Source organism: Carcharhinus amblyrhynchos, chromosome 11 (assembly GCF_965287045.1).
Source record: "Carcharhinus amblyrhynchos chromosome 11, sCarAmb.v2.hapA, whole genome shotgun sequence".
NCBI lineage: Eukaryota > Metazoa > Chordata > Chondrichthyes > Carcharhiniformes > Carcharhinidae > Carcharhinus > Carcharhinus amblyrhynchos.
The window spans coordinates 325,920-346,213 of NC_137334.1; the positions used below are offsets into that span (position 1 = coordinate 325,920).

The following is a 20,294-nucleotide window of genomic DNA, read 5'->3' on the forward strand; positions in this document are numbered from 1 at the left end:
AGGGAATGCCCTTTGACTGGTGGGGTTGGCTCCCTAACATTGTTGGCGGATTGGAGGCTTTCTCAAAATTCTTCTCAAATACCTTGTGGCGGGACTGGCCTTGCTCATTATCCTGTAAGTAGTTCCCCAACTTGTCTCTTGTTACATCTGTTCTATTTGCCACCCTCGTGATCCTATACTCAGCCCAATTCCCCGTCTCCGTCTGACCTACGAATCAGCTGAAGAAGAATTAGAAAACTAATGTGCATTGAGCTCATGGAGGGCCCAAAAGATTGTCCTTAAAGGACAAAAACGGGGCAAGTGTGGAACTAAAGTGACAACAATTATGAAAATTAAAGTTCCGTAATTGTCAAAAACACTGTCAAGTAATGGAAAATGATTATTAGCAAACACGGCCTTCAGTCAGGCCTTCAGTAAGGCCAACACTGACATACGCAGGATAAGCAAGTATATCTGAAACCATGTTCCATAAAGGCTGCATTCCAGGCTAGGACAACAGGGTGAAAACAAACAACAAGTTACCATGGCGATTACTACAGAGCAAGATAAGGGGTCATATTATGCCAATGAAGGATTGATTTTCTATTGGATAAGAAAGGGCAAAAGGTTACGTTATGATTGGTGGATATGCATGTCAGTGAAAGAAGTGAAAAATCTCTTGTTCCTGATTTGCTGTAATTGACGATAACTGCTGAGCTGTTTCTCTATAATCTCAGAATTGCTCCGGCCATCCCATGTTGATCACCGAGAATTCTCCTTGTGCACAAGTAATTAAAAACCTTGCATTCAATACTCGCTACTCTTTCCCCCTCTCTCTGAGGAGCAAAAAGAAGCAGAATCGCAAGTCAAGAGCAGACACCCAGTGGAATTTTACAAACTATTTAATGAAGAAAGAAAGATTAAAAATTGCATCAAATAATTCTCTGAAACCAGCTCATGGTGTAATTTATAACTTCAACCATTAGGAATAAATGCTGAAATAACAATGGCAATGTCCACGTACCGGTTACAGATTAATGTGAGGATATTGAATCGCTTTCTCTCTCCTCAGGATTTTGCTCTGAAATGGAACTTTGCTCTATTTCCTCTTCTGTTGACATATCATCACCATTCCCTGGGTACAAACAATCCTCCACTTCTCTGCCCAAGAGGAGACTTTCACAAATCAACCCAAACATTCCGAGGGACACAAACAGGGGCTCAGGATTGCTGATTCCACTTGAAAAGCAATTGGGGCATTTCTGTCATCCTGAGGTCAGCTGAACCAAGGTGGGCAGGAGATGGAAACTGGAATACCCTGGTTCGACATTGCAACATGCACTACTACCACAGTGACAAGGTCAGGGTGTTCCATAGACAATTGGACACTTACAGGATTCTTTGAAAAGAATGTCAGGGTTAGTAGTTACCACACGTTACTGCCGGTATCGATAGCGCAAACAATGCATGTCCCAAAATAAATAATCAGTTTATTTTATGGTGTAAAATATATAATATATAATCGGCAGCATGAAAATAGTCCAGAAGTGAAATTGGGACCTTGGTGTAAGCCTGGAGAAAATGTAAACCTGGTGTAAGTTGAAGAATTCCAATCCCTGTTGAACAGTGAAAAGTTACCTGGATATTTCGAAAGCTGTAAACAGCAACAAAAGCTGCAGTGATTTGTTTGGGGTGTCCCCTTTGCAGTTTGTTTCTTTTCCCTGATCCTGCTTTGTTTGTTAATGTATTTATGTCAGTTAATACATAATTAATACATAGTTAATATAGATTATGTCAGTTAATACAGAGCGGCGAAAAAGGCATTCGGCATGCTTGGTTTCATCGGTCAGAACACCGGATACAGGAGTTGAGACGTCTTGTTGAAATTGTACAAGACATTGGTAAGGCCACACTTGGAATACTGTGTGCAATTCTGGTCACCTTATTATAAAAGGATATTAATTGAACTAGAAAGAGTAAGATTTACCAGGATGCTACCGGGACTTGATGGTTTGATTATAAGGAGCGGTTGGATAGACTGGGACTTTTTTCTCTGGAGTGTAGGAGGCTGAGGGGTGATCTTATAGAGGTTTATAAAATAATGAGGGACACGGATCAGTTAGATAGCCAATCCTTTCCCAAAGGTAGGGGAGTCGAAAACTAGAGGACATAGGTTTAAGGTGAGAGGGAAGAGATACAAAAGTGTCCAGAGGGGCAATTTTTTCACACACAAGGTGCTGAGTGTCTGGAACAAGCTGCCAGAGGCAGTAATAGAGATGGGTACAATTTTATCTTTTAATAAGTGTTTAGACAGTTCCATGGGTACAATGGGTATAGAAGGATATGGGCCAAATGTGGGCAATTGGGATTAGCTTAGGGATTTGCAAAAAAGGGTGGCGTGGACAAGTTGGGCTGAAGGGCCGGTTTCCATGCTGTAAATCTCTATGATTCTATAAATGAGCACATTTTAGAGCCCAGGTTCACTGGGGGGTGGGGCGGGGTGGCAGCACCAGTGAGATTTCTCTGCACTCCCAGCAGTTTGAGGCAATGGGAACTCTCTCCTTCACTCTCTGTGTGGGTCTCTACACTCTCAGAGCTCCAGGTGACCTTGGGTCACCCTGAGGTGTCCAGCTTTATGGGTCTCAGAACCGAGACCTTTACCTGATTGAAGTGTGTTACTGATATTGTTTCCCTCTCTTTGTGATACAGGTTATGGTTTCTCTGACATTAGACACAGTTTTCTACAGAAATCAAATAATGGAGTTCCATTATAGAGGATAAAACTCACTTATTTGTCAGGGGTATTGCCCTGTTATTTGGGGGCCTGGGCTCTGGTAGGCTATCTTTCATTGTAAATCCGCCTCGACTCAGCAGGAGTTTGCAGAGGAAGATCCCATTAAAAGGTTTACAAAGAGAATTTCAAAACTAATCTTTCAGGTTGAAACAATCAGTGAGGAATAGTAACAAGAGGAAGTAAATCAGTTGGACAGAAAGTGAACAATTTTTAATAAAATATGTAAATTGCTCCAATATAAACAACATTCATCTAAAATATTCCAAGTTTTTTTTTACCTGTCAGCAGTGGATATGGATTCTCACAGTAAAACCCTTGCATACAGAATAGAAGCAATTCAGGATGCTTGTTACAAGAAAAGAGAGAAAAGCAGTAAACTGGATTTGGTGCAACTTACACTTATCACTTCACATTTCACAATGGTGAAGAGGTTGCTTGTTGCAAATTCTTCATTCACCTTTCCAATTGAGGCACGTTTTGCTCTTGGAATCTCTGGATCGTTAGAATTTTCACATGGAATTCCTGAATCGGGAAGCAAAGGGTTTTAAGGATGAATATATTTTTGATTCTTATCTATTTGGGTTAAAACCCCAATGATCAGAACAACAAACAGTGTAACAAAGCCATTCCTCAGCACATTTCAATACTCACCAGAAGTGTAGATGATCTGGGCTGCAGCAAAGATGAAGAGAATGGTTTTCATTTTGCCCGTATGGAGAAGGTGGTGGACACTGGATTGTGTTCCTGTCTCTGTCTGCTCTCTGCTCCTCTTCAATGTTTATATAAATCACAGAGCAATAGCAGACATTATAGAACAATGATGTAATCTAACCACAATCACTACATGGACTTCATTCTCTTCATTCCCTAATAACTCTTATCGGTTGTTAACTTTTCTAATCAATATAATCCAGACTCTAAATTATTCTGAGAATTTTGTAATTTTTTTATAATGAAATACAATATATTCAAATGGTGAATTTTCAAATGAATGAACTCAGTGGAACTTACTGTTCACAGAGATGTCATTGGATATTGCAGTATGTGTGCATCTTACCAACTAATTATCATCGCATCTATGATCTCAATCATTTCCATTGCTATCTATATTCACAACTTGAAGTCAAATATTCATCTTTGTTCAGTATGACAGTTGGAGAGTAACAGCCCAGAGGTTTCAGATTCCTCAAATGATGGTTCATCCTTAAATAATGAGAATTTCAAACTTCATTGGTAGCTGCAAAGTAACACTATTGAGCTTCACGTTTAACTAAATATTAATCATAGAGTCATAGTGTTTTACAACACAGAAAGAGACCCTTCAGCCCATCATGGCTGTACTGGCCATCAAGTCCATATCTGTTCTAGTCACATTGCCCAGCACTTGCTCCGTACTCTTGTATGTTATGGCCACAAAAGAGCCTCATGCTTCTACTGAGCACAAAACAAACAGGGCAGCACAATGGCACAGTGATGTATCACAGTGCCAGGAACCTAGGTTCAAATCTTGCCTGCACCCGTTGTCTGTGTGGGATCTGCACATTCTCCCCATATCTGCATGGGTTTCCTCCAGCTGCTCCGGTTTCCTTCCATTGTCCAAGAAGTACAAGTTAGGTGGATTGGCTATGCTAAGTTGTCCCTTAATGTCAGGGGGATTAGCGGGTAACATATGTGAGGTTACAGGACTAGGGTCTGGGCTCTGGGGATTCTTGTTGGTACAGGCTCGATGGGCTGAATGGCCTCTTTCTGTACTGTAGGCTTTCTGTGATTTCTATGACCTGTTGGATTTTACCCTGGTGTTGTGAGACTCCTTACTGTGCCTATTCCAGTCCCAACGCCAGCAACTCCACATCACGTTTCAGATATGCAGGGCATTGGTGAGACCACATTTGGAGTATTGTGCAAAGAATTGGTCACCTTATTAATGGAAAGATGTAAATGTGTCGGAAGCAGTTTTAATGGCTACAGCACAGAACAAAGCCATTCAGCCAGTCAAACCTTGCAAAGGGAAATTTATTTTGTTAACTATTTTCCAATGTGTCTCTATTTGCATGTTTCAAAATTAATGTAACCATAGGTACCCAAACAAAACTGTAATGGAGCAGGAGAGGGACATTCCAATTATTAAAGCTCGCATATTGCACATCAGCATATAATACATCATAAATATGAACAATGTTAAAGTAATTTTGATTTGATTTATTATTGTCACATGTATTAGTATACAGTAAAAAGTATTGTTTTTTGCGTGCTACATGGACAAAGCATACCATTCATAGAGAGGGAAAGGACAGAGTGGAGAACGTCGTGATACAGTCATAGCTAGGGTGTAGAGAAAGATCAACTTATTATAAGGTAGATCCATTCAAAAGAGTGACAGCAGCAGGGAAGAAGGTGTTCTTGAGTCGGTTGGTAATTTTGAAGTACTTTGTAAAAATATTATAAATTCACACATTTCTGTAGACTTCAGCGAGGCTCTCCATATCCCCCAATGGCCTCTCCTCCCACTCACTGACCCTAGATGGCCATGCAGGAACCTGCATATTGACTCTGTAATTGTGGTAATCGCTCACGTGCTTTGCTGCACATTGTCTCCTGTAAAGATGCTGGCTGTTAACCCCAAGCGAAAGTTTCTCAGCTCCATCCCAATCAGTGAAAACACAGGGTTTCTTATTGTGATTTTCAACCATCACAAGACATTTATGAAGCTTCCCCACACACCCACCAGCTCCATCCCTATCCTGTGTCACACCTCAGAGAGAAAGCAGGAGAGACGTGCAGAACAAGACTGGCATTTTTTGATTTGATTTGATTTGATTTATTATTGTCACATTTATTAACATGCAGTGAGAAGTACTGTTTCTTGTGCGCTATACAGACAAAGCATACCGTTCATAGAGAAGAAAAGGAGAAAGTGCAGAATGTAGTGTTACAGTCATAGCTAGGGTGTAGAGACAGGTCAACTTAATGCGAGGTAGGTCCTTTCAAAAGTCTGACAGCAGCAGGGAAGAAGCTGTTCTGGAGTCGGTACGTGAGCTCAGAATTCTGTATCTTTTTCCCCACAGAAGGAGGTGGAAGAGAGAGTGCCCGGGGTGCGTGGGATCCTTAATTATGCTGGCTGCTTTCCCGAGACAGTGGGAAATGCAGACAGAGTCGATGGATGGGAGGCTGGTTTGTGTGATAGATTGGGCTACGTTCACAACCTTTTGTAGTTTCTTGCGGTCTTGGGCAAAGCAGGAGCCCAGACCAAGCTGTGATACAACTAGAAAGAATGCTTTCTATGGGGCATCTGTAAAAGTTGGTGAGAGTTGTAACTAACATGCCAAATTTCCTTACTCTTCTGAGAAAGTAAAGGCATTGGTGGGCTTTCTTAACTATGGTGTCAGTGTGGAGGGACCAGGAAAAGTTGTTGGTGATCTGGACACCTAAAACTTAAAGGTCTCAAGCATTTCTACTGTATAGAGAAGGGCATGTTCTTCTTTACGCTTCCTGAAGTCGATAACAATCTCCTTTGTTTTGTTGACATTGAGGGAGAGATTATTTTTGCCTCACTGGTTCACCAGATTCTCTATCTCATTCCTGTACTCTGTCCCATCACTGTTTGAGATACGACCCACTATGGTGGTGTTGTCAGCAAACTTGAAAAGCGAATTAGAGGTGAATTTGGCTGCAATAGGTGCACAAGGAGTATAATAGGGAGCTGAGAACACAGCCTTGTGGGGCACCGATGTTGAGCTTTATTGTGGAGGAGGTGTTGCTGCCTATCCTTACTGATCAGACATCACCTGTTCCTTCACACCAGTGCAGGTTAGAGTCTCAGAAGAGATGGGTGGGGCTGGGGGGTGCTCACATCTGCTTTTTGTGCTCTCCAACAGCCCCGTGAAGATGTCCATGAGCTGACCGTGAGCTGGAATTTGTGGCAGCTCACCAGATTTTAATGATGGCACATGAGGAAGACACTCCAATTTATTTTATTGATCTACTGTGCATTATGGGAACACCATTCTTCTTGTGAAATCTCCTGGCTGGGAATAGACTGCGGGGAGTTGCTTTTCACCTGAACTGAAAACACCTCCGTGATATAATAAAGAAACAATAATGTTCCATTTATTAGTTGTGTTGACATTGACTCAGGTATAGAATATGTCACATGATTCAGCTCATTAGGTGTAGATCACATTCCAGACATTGATAAGCGGTGAGAGTATCTTGGAGCAACGGCATAACAATACTTTGAATATTAACAATTAGGTAGTAAGTTACTTCTAATGAGACGCTTTAAAATTAACTTTCTTCCTGTTTATCTCCTCCCTTTGCTCTGATGTCTCCGGTCACACGTCAGTTTTCTGTAATTTAATCAGCAAAGTTCACTCAGTAAGCATTCCAATCGTTTCGGATGAGATTTAATCATTTTCAGTATTTTTGAAAAGTTCCCTTTTTTTGGGAAAGGTTGGTGAATGAGCTGAAAACTGTCTGAAAAAGTGACTTGATCCCATGTGTAAAAGGAGGTTTGTGTTGGGAGGGTCTGTATCTCCTTTGGTACAGCTTTGATTTCATTGTTTAATTCTGGAAATATTATTTGATGTTTATACAATAAATGTGAACATTTAACTCTGTTCAAACACAGTGGCAGGAATGAGAGAAGTTTATAATAAACCATTTTATTCTTAAAGAAGTCCTTCAATTAGGACAAGTGGTGGAATACAATTCACTTAATGGCCCCTTTATAGAACCTTAGTGAGGCTGTACTTGGAATATTGTGTTCAATTCTGGTCGCCACACTACCAGAAGGATGTGGAGGCTTTGGAGAGGGGGCAGAAAAGATTTACCAGGATGTTGCCTGGTATGGAGGGCATTAGTTATGATGAGAGGTTGGAGAAACTTGGTTTGTTCTCACTGGAACGATGGAGGTTGAGGGGAGACCTGATAGAAATCTACAAGATTATGAGGGGCATGGACAGAGTGGATAGTCAGAACCTTATTCCCAGGGTGGAAGAGTCAAGTATGAAGAGACATAGATTTAAGATGCGAGGGGGAAGATTTAAAGGAGCTATATGAGGGAATTATTTTACAGAGGGTGGTGGGTGCCTGGAACTCGCTGCTAGGGGAGGTCATGGAAGCAGATACAATAGTGACAAAATATCAAAAAAAACTCATCAGACTCTCAGCATGAACACAGCTCAGAGCACTGACTCTGGGTCGTAGTGCTTGTAGCAGCAAGCTCTGTCAATAGTGGCGGATTGACTAGAAATTCCCTGTGGAGCCTCAGGACTTGTCAAGTAGCACTGTCTGTGGCCATGACTTCATGGGTTCTGAGTTTACGTGTGTGTATGTGTGCATGTGTGTGCACATGTGTGTATATGTGTGTGCACGTGCGTGTGTGCGTGTGTGTGTGTATGTATGTGTGTGTGTGTATATGTGTGTGTGTTTGTGCGTGCATGTATGTGTTTGTGCACGTGTGTGTGTAGTTGTATGTGGGTGCATGTGTGTGTGTGTGTGCATGTATGTGCACGTGTGTTTGTGTATAGGCACACGTGTGTGTATGTGCATGTGTGTGGGTGTGTGAGGGGGAATGGGGGCACATTTTGTTTCCATTCAGGGGGACTAGAGGGTGCTGGTGAGTGTGAGTTGTTGGGGAGCTGTGTGGGGGCGATGGGGAGTGTGTGTAACTGAGGGTCTGTTGGGGGGATTATGGTGAGTGTGTGTAGCCGGGGGTGTGTGGGGGGGATTATCACAAACTACAATGATGCAAAGACCCCACCCCACCACCAATCACTGGTCTCCCTCTCGTCCCCATCAATCCCCTTGCAGAGTTGGAGCGGGTCCCCCACCTGCACTGATTACCCCCAAACCCTTCCCCATCAGAACTCCACCCCCTAGAACCCCTACCTCTTTGGCACTGCCCCATGCCCAATGGGCAGTGTCAAGGTGCCCCCTGGGCAGATACAAAGGAGGTACATTCCCTGGAGACACAACCCCACCACCCCACACACTTTTGCTCCCTTCACTCCAGCAGGCTCATTCCAATAGCTCCCCAAAAGTGGGGATCTACTCTAAACCCCACTAGAGTGAAATATTCTGGCAGGGTGGGAGAGGCCAGTGGACGAGGAGAATTCAGCCCACTTTATGATCAGAGTATCGAGTATAAAAGTTGGAGTGTTACGGTAAGGTTATATAAGGCATTGGTGCGGCTGAATTTAGAGTATTGTGTACAGTTTTGGTCACCTAGTTTCAGGAAGGATGTGAATAAGGTTGAAAGAGTGCAGAGAAGGCTCACAAGGATGTTCCCAGGACTTGAGAAACTGAGTTACAGAGAGAGATTGAATAGGTTAGGACTTTATTCCCTGGAGTGTAGAAAAATGAGGGGAGATTTGATAGAGGGGTATAAGATTTTGATGGGTATAGATAGAGTGAATGCAAGCAGGCTTTTTCCACTGAGGCTAGAGGAGAAAAAAACCAGAAGGCATGGGTTAAGGGTGAAAGGAGAAAAGTTTAAAGGGAATATTAGGGGGGAATTCTTCACACAGAGAGTGGTGGGAGTGTGGAACGAGCTGCCGGAGAAAGTGGTAAATGCGGGGTCACTTTTAACATTTAAGAAAAACTTGGATGGGTTCATAGATGAGAGGGGTGTGGAGGGATATGGTTCAACTGCAGGTCAGTGGGACTAGGCAAAAAATGGTTCAGCACAGACAAGAAGGGCCAAAAGGCCTGTTTCTGAGCTGTAATTTTCTATGGTTCTAATCACATTAATATGACATTAGCAATAGATGTAAAGTGCTTACCTGGTGTTCCCATTTATTTCCATCACGGATCTGACAGTGTCGGAAATCCGGAACTGGGAAATACGCAAGTGACGGGGACGCAAGCCCAGATGTGAGATTCTCCCAGCATGCTGCACTAGAAAACTAACATGGCGGGGTGGAGAATTTCCCCCCCGACCCCCCCATGTCTTGTCATAGAAACAGGGCCTAGTTTTAAGGCTGATAAAATTGGATAGCCTAAATTAAAGAATTAGGCATATTAAAAATCAAACACAGTCAAACCTCAGGCCAGCCAGTTGTACAATACACAAACCTGTCTGGGCCTGACTCATCAATCTCCCATCAAAAGTCGTTGCACCCTACTGATACTGAGCAGGGGATCATTGCACCCCATTGAAATGCACCGGCCTATTGTTAGAAGCCCAGATCGGGCCAGACTTTCTGTCACTGAGAGTTCCTGCAGTTGGTTTAATCTGATAACAGGTTACATGTAAGGAGCAACATGGAGATGGACACCTGGGGCGGACCCTGGTGTCCTGTCAGGCAGACATCAAGAAACCCACTGGCTATTGGAACCCCCCTCCTGGGACCTCATTGGCCAGAAGCCAGAGAAGTTTCTGGAAAGAACATAAGAACATAAGAAACAGGAGCAGGAGTAGGCCATCTGGCCCTTCGAGCCTGCCCCACCATTCAATAAGATCATGGCTGATCTGTCGTGGCTCAGTTCCACATTCCCGCCCTCTCCCCAAAGGCAGCAGGCAGGGGATAAAGGGACACATTTTCAGACACCAGGGGTGAAGACTCGATGAGGGAGGTGACCCTTGACCATTCGGAAGACTGACCAGAGAAGGAAGGAAGAAGCTGCCATCGAGACTCACCTTTGTGACGCCAGACCAGAGGGACTCAGAGAATCGAGCCTACCGTTTTAACCAAACCATCTTTGCGGATGGTATGTTTGAATCTGGGGTATCCTCTTGTTTTATGTGAGTAGTTTAAGGGTTAGTAGTGTTATTATTAATAAACTTGTTGAACCTTTACTTGTGTTTGTCCTTTGTCCACCTTGCAAATAAGGGCACCGGGGTAAAACCTTGGAGTAAGCAAACTGGTGGAAAGTTTCTGAGATTTCAAATCACAACAGTCTCATGAATTTTAATTGAGTTTTTTGAAGGGGTAGCCAAGAAGTTAGATGAGGGCAGCGCAGTCAGCATTCTCTCCATGGACTTTAGTAAGGCCTCTGACAAAATATCACATGTTAGCTTGTTGCATAAGGTTCAGTCTCACAGGATCCAGGGTGAGGTATCTAAATGGATATAAAATCAGCTTGGTGACAGAAGCCAAAGGATGGTTGTAGAGGGTTGTTTTTCAGTCTGGAGGCCTGTGACCAGTGGTGTGCCTCAGGGATCAGAGCTGGGTCCACTGTTATTTGTCATTTATATCAATGATTTGGATGAGAATATAGGGGGCATGGTTAGTAAGTCTGCAGATGACGACAAGATTGATGGCACTGTGGATAGTGAAGAATATTATCTAGGATTGCAACAGGATCTTGATCAATTAGGCCAGTGGGCCGATGAATGACAGATGGAACTTAATTTAGATAAATGTGAGGTGATGCATTTTGGTAGATGAAATTGGGGCAGGACTTACTCAGTTAATGGTGGGGTGTTGGGGAAAGTTACACAGAAAAAAGAGATCCAAGGATACAGGTTCATAGCGCCTTGAAAGTGGAGTCACAGGTGGACAGAGTGGTGAAGAAGGCATTCAGCATGCTTGGTTTCATCGATCAGAACATTGAATACAGGAGTTGGGACGTCTTGTTGAAGTTGTACAAGACATTGGTAAGGCCCACACTTTGAATACTGTGTACAGTTCTGGTCACCCCATTATAGAAAGGATATTATTAAACTAGAAAAAGTGCAGGAAAGATTTACCGGGATGCTACCAGGATTTGATGGTTTTAAATATAAGGGGAAGCTGGATACACCAGGACTTTTATTCTCTGGAGTGTAGGAGACTTAGGGGTGATCTTATAGAGGTCTATAAAATAATGAGGGGCACAGATCAGCTGGATCGTCAATATCTTTTCCTCAAGGTAGGGGAGTCTAAAACTAGGGGGCATAGGTTTAAAGTGAGAGGGGAGAGATACAAAAGGGTCCGGAGGGGCAATTTTTCCCACGCAGAGGATGTTGAGTGTCTGGAACAGGCTGCTTGGGGTGGTAGTAGATGTGGGTATAATTTTGTCTTTTAAAAAGCATTTGGATAGTCACATGGGTAAGATGGGTATAGAAACATAGAACACTACAGCACAGTACATAGAACATAGAACATTACAGCGCAGAACAGGCCCTTCCGCCCTCAATGTTGTGCCGAGCTATGTCCAATCCCAAAATCAAGCTATCCCCTCCATGTGCCTATCCAATAACCGCTTGGAATTTCCAAGATATGGGGTATAGAGAGGTGTGGGCTAAGCACAGCAATTGGGACTACCTTAGTGGTTAAAAATAGGTTAGCATGGACAAGTCAGCATGGCTTTGTCAAGGGCAGTTCGTGCCTTACGAGCCTAGTTGAGTTCTTTGAAAATGTGACTAAACACATTGACGAAGGAAGAGCGGTGGATGTGGTTTATATGTGACACCAGCAAGGCATTTGATAAGGTCCCTCATGCAAGACTTCTTAAGAAGGTGAGAGGGCATGGGATCCAAGGGGCTTTGGCCTTGTGGATCCAGAACTGGCTTGCCCACAGAAGGCAGAGAGTGGTTGTGGATGGGTCTTTTTCTGCATGGAGGTCAGTCACCAGTGGAGTGCCCCAGGGATCTGTTCTAGGACCCTTGCTGTTTGTCATTTTCATAAATGACCTGGATGAGGAAGTGGAGGGATGGGTTAGTAAGTTTGCCAACGATACGAAGGTTGGTGGGGTTGTGGATAGTCTGGAGGGATGTCAGAAGTTGCAGCGTGACACAGATAGGATACAAGACTGGGTGGAGAAGTGGCAGATGGACTTCAACGTGGATAAATGTGTAGTGGTCCATTTTGGCAGGACCAATGGGATGAAGGAGTACAATATCAGGGGTAGGAGTCTTAGCAGTGTAGAGGAGCAGAAGGACCTTGGGGTCCGTGTCCATAGGACTCTTAAATCCTCCTCACAGGTGGAGGATGTGGTCAAGAAGGCGTATGGTGTACTGGCCTTCATTAATCGAGGGATTGAGTTTAGGAGTCGGGAGGTAATGCTGCAACTTTATAAGACCCTTGTCAGACCCCACTTGGAGTACTGTGCGCAGTTCTGGTCGCCTCACTACAGGAAGGATGTGGAAGCTATTGAGAGAGTGCAGAGGAGATTTACAAGGATGTTGCCTGGATTGGGAGGCATGTCTTATGAAGATAGGTTGAGGGAGCTGGGACTCTTCTCCCTGGAGAGACAAAGGTTGAGAGGCGACCTGATAGAGGTTTATAAAATGTTGAGAGGAATAGACAGGGTGGATTCTCAGAGGCTATTTCCCCGGGCTGAAATGGTCGCTACGAGAGGACACAGGTTTAAGGTGCTGGGAGTAGGTACAGAGGAGATGTCAGGGGTAAGTTTTTCACTCAGAGGGTGGTGAGTGAGTGGAATCGGCTGCCATCGGCGGTGGTAGAGGCGAACTCGCTGGGGTCTTTTAAAAGACTTCAGGATGAGTATATGGGATCCAATGGGATTGGGGGTTATAGATAGGCCTATGGCTTAGTAGTTATAGAAGTGATCAGCGCAACTAGTGGGCCGAAGGGCCTGTTTGTGCTGTAGCGTTCTATGTTCTGTGTACACCTCCCTGAATGTCACACCTGCGACTGTATACCCCTCAGTGACTGTCACGCCAGTGACTGTGTACACCTCACTGACTGTCACACCAGTGACTGTGTACGCCTCACTGACTGTCACACCAGTGACTGTGTACACCTCACTGACTGTCACACCAGTGACTGTGTACACCTCACTGACTGTCACACCAGTGACTGTACACCTCACTGACTGTCACACCAGCGACTATGTACACCTCACTGACTGTCACACCAGTGACTGTGTACACCTCACTGACTGTCATACCAGTGACTGTGTACACCTCACTGACTGTCACACCAGTGACTGTGTACACCTCACTGACTGTCACGCCAGTGACTGCGTACACCTCACTGACTGTCACACCAGTGACTGTGTACACCTCACTGACTGTCATACCAGTGACTGTGTACACCCCACTGACTGTCACACCAGTGACTGCGTACACCTCACTGACTAGACGGGATTGAGGTTTATAAGGTGGAGGTGTTGGCAATTCTTGAGAGTGTGAAAATAGATAAGTCCCCTGGGCCGGATGGGATTTACCCTCGGATGCTCTGGGAGGTGAGGGAGGAGGCTGCAGAGCCTTTGGCTTGGATCTTCATGTCGTCATTGGCTACAGGTATAGTGCTGGAAGACTGGAGGATAGCAAATGTTGTCCCCTTGTTCAAGAAGGGGAGTAGAGACCATCCTGGGAATTATAGACCGGTGAGCCTTACTTCTGTTGTGGGCAAAATTTTGGAAAGAATTATAAGGGATAGGATTTATAATCATCTAGAGGGAAATAAATTGATTAGGGATAGTCAACACGGTTTTGTGAAGGGTAGGTCGTGCCTCACAAACCTTATCGAGTTTTTTGAAAAGGTGACCAAAGAGGTGGATAAGGGTAAGGCAGTTGACGTGCTGTATATGGATTTTAGCAAAGCGTTTGATAAGGTTCCCCATGATAGGCTATTGCAGAAAATGCAGATGCATGGGATTGAGGGTGAGTTAGCAGTTTGGATCAGGAATTGGCTCGCTGATAGAAGACAGAGGGTGGTGGTTGATGGGAAATATTCAACCTGGAGTTCAGTTACAAGTGGTGTACCTCAGGGATCTGTTTTGTCATTTTGATAAATGCCCTAGATGAGGGTGTAGAAGGATGGATTCGTTAATTTGCCAATGACACCAAAGTCAGAGGAGTTGTTGACAGTGAGGATGGATGTTACAGTTTGCAGAGGGACATAGATAAGCTGCAGAGCTGGGCCGAGAGGTGGCACATGGAGTTTAATACGGAAAAGTGTGAGGTGATTCACTTTGGTAAGAATAACAGGGGTACAGAATATCAGGCTAATGGAAGGACTCTTAGTAGTGTTGACGAGCAGAGAGATCTCGGGGTACGTGTGCATAGCTCCCTGAAAGTTGGCACCCAGGTTGATAAGGTTGTTAAGAAGGCGTATGGTGTGTTAGCTTTTATTGGGAGAGGGATTGAATTTCGGAGCCGTGAGGTCATGTTACAACTGTACAAAACTCTGGTGCGGCTGCACTTGGAGTATTGCGTACAGTTCTGGTCGCCGCATTATAAGAAAGATGTGGAGGCATTGGAAAGGGTGCAGAGGAGGTTTACCAGGATGTTGCCTGGTATGGTGGGAAGGTCTTATGAGGAACGGCTGAGGGACTTGAGGTTATTTTCATTGGAGAGAAGGTTACGAGGAGACCTGATTGAGGCATACAAGATGATCAAAGGATTGGATAGGGTGGACAGTGAGAGCCTTTTACCTCGGATGGCGATGGCTAACACGAGGGGACATAGCTTTAAATTAAGAGGTGGTAATTATAGGACAGATGTCAGAGGTAGGTTCTTTACTCAGAGGGTAGTAAGGGCATGGAATGCCCTGCCTGCAGCAGTTGTGGACTCGCCAACGCTAAGGGCATTCAAATGGTCAGTGGATAGGCATATGGATAACATTGGAATGGTTTAGGTTAGAGGGTCATTAGATTGGTTCCATTGGTCAGCGCAACATCGAGGGCCGAAGGGCCTGTACTGCGCTGTGATGTTCTATGACTGTCACTACAGTGACTGTGTACACCTCACTGACTGTCACACCAGTGACTGCGTACACCTCACTGACTGTCACACCAGTGACTGCGTACACCTCACTGACTGTCACACCAGTGACTGTGTACACCTCACTGACTGTCACACCAGTGACTGTGTACACCTCACTGACTGTCACACCAGTGACTGTGTACACCTCACTGACTGTCACACCAGTGACTGTGTACACCTCACTGACTGTCACCCCAGTGACTGCGTACACCTCACTGACTGTCACACCAGTGACTGCGTACACCTCACTGACTGTCACACCAGTGACTGTGTACACCTCACTGACTGTCACACCAGTGACTGTGTACACCTCACTGACTGTCACCCCAGTGACTGTGTACACCTCACTGACTGTCACACCAGTGACTGTGTACACCTCACTGACTGTCACACCAGTGACTGCGTACACCTCACTGACTGTCACACCAGTGACTGCGTACACCTCACTGACTATCACACCAGTGACTGCGTACACCTCACTGACTGTCACTCCAGTGACTGCGTACACCTCACTGACTGTCACACCAGTGACTGCGTACACCTTACTGACTGTCACACCAGTGACTGCGTACACCTCACTGACTGTCACACCAGTGACTGCGTACACCTCACTGTCACGCCAGTGACTGCGTACACCTCACTGACTGTCACGCCAGTGACTGTGTACACCTCACTGACTGTCACGCCAGTGACTGTGTACACCTCACTGACTGTCACACCAGTGACTGTGTACACCTCACTGACTGTCACTCCTTGGAATCTTTATCCCAACCACATAAATTTGTGCCAAAGCCACAACTACCTGATTTCTCAATTATGAAGAACTTTGGGAATTTTCACTCTAATCACTTGTTTCAATCTGAAAAATCCCAATCAGCCTGATCTCTATCATTGCTGAAACTTTATTCACATTTCCTCACTTCCAGATTGAACTCCTTCAATGTTTAACCGAAATACCGACTGACCCAATCTTCCACTGCCTCCATCCTGTACCATTGCGGTTTTGTCTTGGATATTCTCTGCATCCTCCTGCATTTCCATCTGAATATCCTTTTTCTCATTGGCAAATCTTTCCTTTGTCTTTCTTCACTTTGCCGCTACAAAGTGCGGCAGCCTCACTTCACACTCTCCACTGACTTATATCCACGCTGCTGTATCCTCTTCACTATCAGAAGCAGAGCTTTTAGCCATTCTGTACTGTAATTTGAACTTCTTTTCCACAACTCTAGCATCTTATTTCATCTTTATCTAAAAACCCCTTCTCACAACTTCCCTCTTCAGAAATCTTAGGAAATGTGAGGCTTTTAGAATCAGTGCACAGGGAGACGGATTACTGTGGAAATCAAGAATATCAGTGATGATGCTTGATTGGGATTTAACACAGGGTGTGGATGGTTTCGATTTGGATGATTACTGCGTGTGGCAGTGTAGCATTACTGGGGAAGAGAATGACTCATTCTCAACATCACTCACAGAGGCAGGAACATTCAGTGTACAACAAGGATCTGGTCACATTGTACCCTGTACTTTCTAAAGAATAATTTCAAACAGGAGAGGATGGCACAAATGATCTCCTTCAATAAAATAAAACTTTGCAATTGTTTAAGGAGCGACATTTTAAAAAGACTGGAAGGATAGTTGGTGCTTTTATGGTTTCTGCTCTGTGGGACATGCGATATGAATCAAACAGGGACCTCATTCTGTGCATCATTCACCCCCCCACTCGAAAGCAGTATGGTCCAATACATTCAACAAATAGCCAGATGTGGGTCATTGCAAATCCAAATATGTCAAATTCCATTTCTGATTATTAATAAATAATAAGACAAGTTCCTTGGGCATGCACTCATATTCACATTCGCATAGATGTGTCTCTTAATCTATTTGTGCATTTACTGAAAAAAATTGAAAGATAAAAAGCAGTGTTTTGAATCATTGTGCATATTTTGCTTCCTTGCAGACTAATACAAAAAAAGTTTACAAGTTCTCAGGTGAAAGTTGGTTTTTTTGGACTAATGCAGGTAACTGTAACTGTCCTAGCAAAACCTATAACTGGTCAGTGACTATCTACTGGACAACACTGTACTACAGCTTCCTGTCAACATTCTACAAGGGAGAAAGAAATGTCAAATGTTATTACTTACAGTGTTTGGCAGAAGTTTCAGCTGACATCCTCCCGGATCATTCCCAGCATCTTTTCCAGCCTGGGCGTTAAATGTTAGGTTTACCTGGAGTGATCGATCTCCTTTCGGAGTAATCGAACAACAAGAAGTTAGATTTTTGAAGGAGACACATTAAAGAAAGTTTGAGTGGATGGGATTCTCCGGTCTCACGTGCCCTGCTGCTGCTGCCAACAAGAACGGAGAATTTGGTACTCAGCCACATTCCGCCATTCACTTCAGCAGGACTGGAGAATCCCAGCCGTGAGTGAGGTCGGAGAATCCCAGCCATGGGCGAGGTCGGAGAATCCCAGCCATGGGCGAGGTCGGAGAATCCCAGTCCTCGAGGAGTTCGGAAAATCCCAGCTCTGGGTGAGGTCGGAGAATCCCAGCTCCGGGCGAGGTCGGAGAATCCCAGCCGTGAGTGAGGTCGGAGAATCCCAGCCATGGGCGAGGTCGGAGAATCCCAGTCCTCGAGGAGTTCGGAAAATCCCAGCTCTGGGTGAGGTCGGAGAATCCCAGCTCCGGGCGAGGTCGGAGAATCCCAGCCGTGAGTGAGGTCGGAGAATCCCAGCCATGGGCGAGGTCGGAGAATCCCAGCCATGGGCGAGGTCGGAGAATCCTAGCCATGGGCGAGGTCGGAGAATCCCAGCTCCGGGCAAGGTCGGAGAATCCCAGCTCCGGGCAAGGTCGGAGAATCCCAGCTCCGGGCGAGGTCGGAGAATCCCGGCCGTGAGTGAGGTCGGAGAATCCCGGCCGTGAGTGAGGTCGGAGAATCCCGGCCGTGAGTGAGGTCGGAGAATCCCGGCCGTGAGTGAGGTCGGAGAATCCCGGCCGTGAGTGAGGTCGGAGAATCCCGGCCGTGAGTGAGGTCGGAGAATCCCGGCCGTGAGTGAGGTCGGAGAATCCCGGCCGTGAGTGAGGTCGGAGAATCCCGGCCGTGAGTGAGGTCGGAGAATCCCGGCCGTGAGTGAGGTCGGAGAATCCCGGCCGTGAGTGAGGTCGGAGAATCCCGGCCGTGAGTGAGGTCGGAGAATCCCGGCCGTGAGTGAGGTCGGAGAATCCCGGCCGTGAGTGAAGTCGGAGAATCCCGGCCGTGAGTGAGGTCGGAGAATCCCGGCCGTGAGTGAGGTCGGAGAATCCCGGCCGTGAGTGAGGTCGGAGAATCCCGGCCGTGAGTGAGGTCGGAGAATCCCGGCCGTGAGTGAGGTCGGAGAATCCCAGCCGTGAGTGAGGTCGGAGAATCCCAGCCGTGAGTGAGGTTGGAGAATCCCGGCCCCGGGTGAGGTCGGAGAATCCCAGTCACGGGCAAGACCAGCGATGTCTAAATAATAAGAACATAAGAACATAAGAAATAGGAGCAGGAGTGGGCCATCTAGCCCTTCGAGTCTGCCCCGCCATTCAATAAGATCATGGCTGATCTGTCGTGGCTCAGTTCCACATTCCCGCCCTCTCCCCATAACCCTTAATCCCCTCTCTTATCAAAAACCCATCAACCCGCGTCTTAAAAATATTTAGCGAGGCAGCCTCCACCACTTCAACGGGCAGAGAATTCCAGAGATTCACCACCCTTTGAGTGAAGAAGTTCTTCCTCAACTCCGTTCTAAACCGCCCCCCCCTTTATCTTGAGCCTGTGCCCCCTAGTCCTACTATCCTTTCTGAATGATACAGTGATACAGTAATGATACAGTGTTAGCAGATATCTGATGTTCCCATGTAGTTAGGGAGTGGAAATATGACCAAATTATTGGGCACATTGTACTCAAAGAATCAGTGAATGAACCTTCTCTTATCCATCATTTCTCTCAGCCTCCGCTCTTAAACCTCATCATTTTTATTTTTGCTCCTCCTTCTGTCTTCAGTTTTCTATCTGTAATTACTTTCAATCTATCTTTACTTCCAGCAGAATCAAACAAGGGAAATGGGTTTTGTGACACTCACGGCATCTACTTTGTGTTTGGTCACCATGAATCTGTTGACAGTTGTTGAGTTTTTATTCCACTTTTCCAGTGAAGCTTTGAGTGCCTCGCAAACCACAGGAAAATCACAGCTCTCACGTGTTTGTTCTAAAGCAAAAAAGCAGAGCAATCTTCAGATCAATCCACGTTAACACCAACCAACAGGAACTGGTCATCATAAAAAAAACTAATCATTTTAAACGGTACTCACCCAAACAGTCGAGAATTTGGACAGCAGCAAGGGTGAGGAGAATAATCTTCATTCTGCCTCTTTGCGAGAACGCTCCTTCTTCTCTTTGTCTGATTTTGGGTTGTTTTCAATGTTGATACACTTCAGCCCATGAAAGGAATAGTACATTACTGAACCGTGATGTCATCTGACCACAGTAACTGCACCAACTTGTCTTCCTTTACTTACCCTGTGGGTGCCGTAGTTCACAGAATTGAATGTTTTCAATTAGTATCATTTGCTGCTACACATCATTTATAGAAATTCCTCCAAATGTCATCCTTCACTAGCCTGTTTGATATAGTTGATGTGATTCCCAAATGTAACGTAACATTGCCACACTCTGTGTGACACTGTAAGGTACAATTAAGGCAGTACATTGACATGCAAAATCAGAACTGCAATAGTTTAATGATTGAACTCAGGAGATATTCTTGAAGATTAGAGATCTACCAGCATAAACTAAAGTTTATTTATCAGTGTCACAAATAGGCTTACATTAACACTGCAATGAAGT

General features: G+C 45.1%; 1 long non-coding RNA gene across 1 annotated transcript; it reads right to left on the reverse strand.

The window, feature by feature from the left end:
- Positions 1-3,135: 3,135 nt before the first annotated feature.
- On the reverse strand, positions 3,136-19,846 carry LOC145349810 (uncharacterized). Its single transcript, XR_013888145.1, has 6 exons — positions 19,760-19,846; positions 19,532-19,656; positions 17,576-17,676; positions 17,288-17,326; positions 3,425-3,542; positions 3,136-3,295 (listed from the first exon to the last, which is right to left on the reverse strand). It is a non-coding gene; the product is annotated as an uncharacterized LOC145349810 (long non-coding RNA).
- Positions 19,847-20,294: the final 448 nt, after the last annotated feature.